Below are 7183 nucleotides of genomic sequence, written 5' to 3'. Positions count from 1 at the left end.
TATTTTTAGTTCAAGCTGTAACAACAGACATATACGCAATGCACTGAATGAAAAGAGGAAAATTTCCCCAGAGGTAAAACAGTATGGAATTCAACTTTCTCTGAAATTGAGTGGTCAAAAGCATGGACATTAAATACTGTGTTACAAACAAAATTAGAATTTTACATCTCAAAATCTTACATAATGTATATCCCTCCAACGCTATTTTGTCTCGATTCTACGATGTGGAAAAAATGTGTAACTTTTGTCATTCTGAATCTGAAACTACTATACACTTACTCTTTTTATGTGAACATTCTTCTAATGTCTGGTCCAAAATTGAAAAATATAGAATTTTTAAAAGTAACACTAAAATAACTATAACATCCCAAAATGTAATCACATATTTTAAACATGATATTAACCATTGAGAATTTGTTGTAAATTTGTTCATTTTATTTGGAAAATTTCATATACATAAACACAAATATACTAAAACACACCCAAATTTTAAAATCTTCCTTTTGGAATTTGAAAATTATGTTAAATCTTTAGAATTTATTCATAATAAAAAAAAAGCTCTAACACCTTAGCTATTTATAAACAATTCTTCAATACTGACTGAACTCTCTGTTGCACTTATTTATTTACATTTGTCAGATTTGTTCTTTTTATTTATTTATTTACTTTTTTTTACACTATTATCTGTATATTATGCTTTGTATCTTTAAATCTATGCATTATTTTCTTAAATTTATCTGTTCAAATACTTTTTCCTTTTTGACATCTTGTTGTTTGTTTGTTCAAAATTTATGTCTTGTTTACCCAAATATTTTCAATAAAGTTGAGGGGGGGGAAAATTCAAAGGGGAAATGTAGCCATTGTGATGAATAACAAGCTCATTCCTAATTAAAATAAAATTAAATAAATTAAAAGAAAAGAAAAATAATTGAATTGTATTGAATTCTTATTCCTCTAAAATGTATTATTCATTTGCCACAAGGAAATACATGGATAGACAGGGTGTAAAAAATATAAAAATACACAAAAATACAATAAAAAAAACCCCAACATATTTTACATTTATCAAAAATTGCCAGAGCTGGATTTACTTGGTGACATAATATTCTTTGATTTAATTGCTTAGGTACAATGTTCCTGTAAAAGGGACACAGGTTGAATTAAAATAATGCCATGGTTTGTATCCTTGTATGCATGCATGAAGGTATTCTGCAAAGTTATCATCACAAATGTTTTCTTTCTTCTTAGTGTTAAATGTGTGTTATGTTCTATTGTTATTCTATGTGTTCTATGTGTTATAAGCCACCCCACCCCTGCCAGCCATTGTACAGCTGCCATGTAAGTACAGTGATTTGAAACTGGCAAGGGGACACATACATCACATTTTGCCTGAGAATCAACAGATTCATTTGATTTACATTATATGATTTTATTTGCAATCACACACAGCCTAATATTCTAATATTTATATATCTACAGCACAGGTGTCAAACATGCGGCCCGGGGGCCAAATCTGGCCCGCCAAAAGTTCCATTCCGGCCCCCAGGATGAATTTGCAAAATGAACCTGAACAGTCCAGGTTGTCCAAATCCTTTTGGTTCAGGTTCCACATACAGACCAATGTGATCTCCAGTAAAAATAACAACATAATAACCCATAAATAATGACAACTACAAATTTTCTTTGTGAAAAAGTATGTGGAAAAAATTTAAGTGAAAAACTAAGATTACACTGTGAAAATATTTACATTTAAAAAACTATTTTTTCCACAATAAAATGCAAATAAATACATAAATATAAACAAAGATGGATAGCCTGAAATGTGCAATTTGAACAATATTCTGCCTGTTACTAAATGTTTATGGAATACTGTGTGTAATATACATGTATAAATAATAAGTCGAGGCATAATATTGTTAAAATTGCACTAATTTTTCAAATGAAATTTCTGTTTTTTCAGGTTATTCACATCTTTTTTGTAAAATGTAAATATTTTCATAATTTAGTTGGGGTTTTTTTGTACTAAAACAAAATGAAAAACTTTAATTTGTCAGTATTTATAGGTTATTAAGTCATTGTTTTACTGGTCTGGCCTTGAGATCAAATTGGAATAAATATGGAACTGAACCAAAGTGAGTTTGACAGCCCTGCTCTACAGTAATGCTTCGCTTTAGCCTTAATGAGCCTTTAGCTTGGACTGTGTCATTCATTCACCATTGCATCATTTCAACAAACTTATGCAATGTCTAACAGTTATTTCCATCCTTTTCTATCCTCATTCCATCAAGTGAAGCAACTCCAGATCATAAAACTGCGCCCACAGGCTTATATTAAAGGCAGTAGGTGTGATGAGTCATCACTTCACCCACCTCTCTTCTCACTCTGAGGCAGCCATCACTCTAGAGCAGTGTCAGTGCGAACCTATCAGATCACATGACCTTTATCCATTAAACACAGTCCTATCTTTTAGCTCACAATCAAAATGATGGTTGTTTAAGAAATGAAAAGCTACTCACTGCGTCAGTAAAAGGGTTAAAGAACTTGTTGCGGCTGAAACATATTTACTACTGCAGTAAATCCAATGGAAGGAACTGACCTGTAGGCCAGGGTTGTGTTTTTTGACCTAACAGTTTCTTTCTTCTTTTTTTCTCTCTCTACAGAGGCCGCATGTGTCTGTTTACAGCTTTTGGTACTCACCAAGTTGGATAATGGCATAAGTGGATAAATAATTAAATTATCATATGACTCCTATCTTCATGAAGATGGGTGGAATTAGTGTTGCAGTGAATCTCCTTGTGTTACAGCCATACCCAGTTTCCCATTACTTTTTAAATTAAAATTAAAGAAAAAAAAAAACAACAACTGGAGAAACAGAAGAGCACAAAGGGGCAAGCCATGTAAAAGTATGAGTAAAACACAATAAATAAACATCAGCTAAAATACAGTTGAACACCTTTTGGTTCATTTTTCCTCCATCCACCACAGATAGTTAGATTTTATTAACACAGTCCAATAAGTCGTGCTCCCTTTGTGTTCTGGACAGTGGTAGAGGGGAAATGCTGAAAATAGCTTCACATAGAGTAACCTGTGCACTTCCTGTCATTGTGTTGCACTGTTTTGTTTCATGTTTAATAACATGAACAAAGAAGCTAAATGAAATATGTCTTTAAAACAACTTGGTGTTTTTAGTTTGGTGGAAGCAGAACGCTTTTCAGATATTTACACTAAAAGTGTTAACACGCTCCACTACATGTAAAAATTCTGCATTCAAAAAATATTATTCGTATATTCAAAACAATCAGCCAAATCTGTTTTAAATTTAGAAGACAAAGTGTTCACTGTTTGGTAAAATAGTTCTTGTCTGTGTTTTTATCATTATATCTGATGTTTTGTATTCATTTTCCTGTTGCATTCATGTGTCACATTTTACAGCTGTACACGCCTAGGATGAGCTCATTTGAACAACTGTATACACCACAGGAGTCAAACATGCGGCCCGGGGGCCAAATCTGGCCGGCCAAAGCTTCCATTCTGGCCCGACAACACAATAACCCATAAATAATGACAACTACAAATTTTCTTTGTGAAAAATTAGGTGGAAAAATTTTAAGTAAAAAAAAAACAAACATTACACTGTAAAAATATTTTTATTTATAAAACTATTCTTTCACAATAAAATGCAAATAAATACATAAATAAAAACAAAGGTGAAAAAACAGAAATGTGCAATTTTAACAATATTCTGCCTGTTACTAAATGTTTTGTGCATTTATGGATCCATTGTGATCTGTAGTTGTGTTAAAATTAACCGATGTAATATTATAGAAATTGTTCAAATTTTAGTTCCAAACTCCAAAAGTTTAACAATATTCTGCCTGTTACCAAATGTTTATGGAACACTGTGTGTAATGTAAATGTATAAATAGTAAATTGAGGCATAATATTGTTAAAATTGCACTAATTTTTCAAATTAAATTTCTGTTTTTTCAGGTTATTCACATCTTTTTTGTAAAATGTAAATATTTTCATAATTTAAATGGGGTTTTTTGTACTACAACAAAAAGAAAAACTTGGATTTGTCATTATTTATCGGTTATTAAGTCATTATTTTACTGGTCAGGCCCGCTTGAGATCAAATTGGGCTAAATATGGCCCCTGAACCAAAATGAGTTTGAGACCCCTGGTATATGCTGTTATTAGTTTAATCTACAGCAAAGCATGATCAAATGTTTGTAACACCACTCTCCTGTGAGAATAACATATCTTTAAGAAGTTAACTGCTCTTGAACTCAGAAAAATCATCCTATTTTGAGCTTTGTACCAATGTATTTTTCAGCAAATTAAAGACATTTTAAAGAATTTATTTAATTCAAGAAAAAAGAGAATTTGAAACTCAGCTGATTGCTGCATTCATCATACATTCATCATACATTTTCAACAAAATATCCTTCACTGGACAGTGTGTATGGACAAGTATGGAATGTTAGAGGTGAGTGGTAAGTAAAGCTGTCAGACAAATGTAGTAGAGTAATAAATGTAGTTGATCATCAGTATAAAGAAGCTAAATCTACATTTAAGTAAAGTATTTGATAAAAGTAAAAGTCACTTGAAGATGCTTGGCAAAGATGACTCAAATATGATCTTTTCACACACGTATTTCCTGTTCTAAATCAGCTTGTGGAGTCTCAGTTGTGTTTCTATTCTGCTGCTTTTTTGTGTCCCCTCCCCTCCTCTGTCTGTTCTTTTTCTGTGGGTTTGCAGGTGTGTAAGGAGGCGTGGCTAATCTCTCCCTGCTGCTAATGAACACACCTGTCTTCAATCAATATCTCCTTAGTACAAAAGTTTCACCACCACCTCATCACCAGATGATTCCACCGTGTGCAGAGCTCTTGTTTTTCATAACTGAACACCATCTCACTGATTTTTGGATCTTCACCGGGTACTCCATCTATGTGCCTCTGACTCTGCAGCAGCCGCCAGTCCACCACAGCTAAATATTAGCCTTCATTTCATGGACATTAAACTAGGGCTGCATGATTAATCGATTTTAAATTGAAATCGGATTTTTTAATTAGGACAGTTTTTAAAAAAGGGAAATCGTCAAATCGATTTCATCGCTCTTCTACCTCCGGGCCACGTGCACGCAGGCTACCATAGGCTCTTCCTCCTATATGTGAGGGCGGTCTGTCACAGAAGTCTGTGTAATAACCCGGACATTAAATCTGTTCATGAGCCCGCAGTACTTACAGCAATGTAAGCTGTGGCTTCACGCATGGATCCCACAATTTAAAAAGAACCGCATGGGGATCACTCATATTACATGTTCCACGCATGCACGACTGATGCCTGTCACTGACTTACACTGGTATCACTTCTGTGGGCCCAAATACCCCAAAAAGGAAAAAAAACAAAACATATATATATATATATATATATATATATATATATATATATATATATATGTATATATGTATATATAAATTTTTTTTTTTTTTTTTTTTCAATTTATTTATTCCTTTTACTTGCTAAATTTTTCATTCACAAATGTAAGTTCTGTAACACAAAACCAAATATTATTTATTTTTTGAAAGTTGTTGAACTTTATTTAAAGCTGTTAGATAAATCTGGAAACAAAAAGGCTCTAAAAACCATCAGTATTTGCTCTGATTTGGACATTGTACAGTAGTGTATTCCCCCTGGCAAACTTGTTCTGTTATTTTCTTGTTGTATACATTGTTTGTGTACTCTACTTCATTCAATAAAGATTTAATGAAGGAAAAAAAAAACTTCTGTGGGTTCATCACGTCACACCATCACAGATTTGAGGTAGGGAGCAGTGGCTTACATTTCAGGCTGCTCACGAAAATGACATGCTGACTTCTGTTGTCTTTTGCAGATTTACCCAAAAATCGAAACTGAAATCGAAAATCGAGTTTTTAAAGGAAAAAATCTGGATTTTATTTTTTGCCAAAATCGTGCAGCCCTACATTAAACCTTTCACTGACTTCAGTCTGCCCCTAGCCTCTGCTGTCAGTAGGGATGGGAATCAATAAGAATTTAACAATTCCGATTCCATTATTGATTTTGCTTATTGATCCGATTCCTTATCGATTCCCTATTGATTCTCTTACCGATTCTCTTGGGTGAGGGAATAAAAGAGTACAAACAGGTGTGTTTGCATCAAGTGTCTTTTATATTTCCATCTCTGCACAGAAAATATAACATGTACAGTATGAACAAATAATAATAACAGATGACACCAGGCCCAGTTTGGGTAGGGGGCGCGTACAGTGAAAGTGAAACTAAAGACACTTTACTAATTCCTCTATTGCCGCATTTCCACTATGTGGAACCAGTTCGACTCTGCCCATCTCCTGTTGTTGTGCACCTCATTTCCTTTCCCCTAACTTCAGAAACTTGTATTTGAGGAGGTACGACGTTTGTTGCCCACACCAGAACCTGAACTGGGCTCAGATGACAACCTGGTGTTCACTCTGCTGCTAGATTCACATACGCCGCAAAGTAGCAAATCAAATATGTGACATTCCTGTAAATCACAGGTGTCAACCATGCGGCTCGGGGGCCAAATCTGGCCTGCCAAAGGGTCCAATCTGGCCCCTGGGATGAATTTGTGAAATGCAAAAAGTACACTGAAGATATTAACAGTCAATGGTGTTTAAACCATTTTAGGTCAATTCAATCTAAAGTGGATCAGAACCAGTAAAATACTATCATAATAACCTATAAATAATGAAAACCACACATTTTTCTCTTTGTTTTAGTGTAAAAAAGGTAAAATTACACAAAAATGTTTACATTTACAGACTAGCCTTTTACAGAAAATGTGAATAACCTGAAATATCTTTAGAGAAGTAGAATTTTACCAATATTCTGCCTGTTACTACATGTTTTGTGTATTTGTAGATCCACTGTGATCTGTAAGCTGTGATGTACATGTATAACTGATAAACTACAGTGTAATATTGTTAAAATAGCACTTATTTTTCTTAAGAATTTTCGGGTTGTTCATATTTGTTCATGTTATGTTCAAGTAGAGCTTGTAGATGTAAACATTTTCATTATGGGATTGGACTTTTTCACTCAAAAACATAAAGAAAACTTTGGTGTCCATATTATTCATCAGTTCTTATCCCATTATTTATATTATTCCACTGGTCTGGCC

This window comes from Sphaeramia orbicularis, chromosome 1, assembly GCF_902148855.1.
Source record: "Sphaeramia orbicularis chromosome 1, fSphaOr1.1, whole genome shotgun sequence".
In the NCBI taxonomy this organism is placed as follows: Eukaryota; Metazoa; Chordata; class Actinopteri; order Kurtiformes; family Apogonidae; genus Sphaeramia; species Sphaeramia orbicularis.
Note: the sequence above shows the minus strand (reverse complement) of the source record.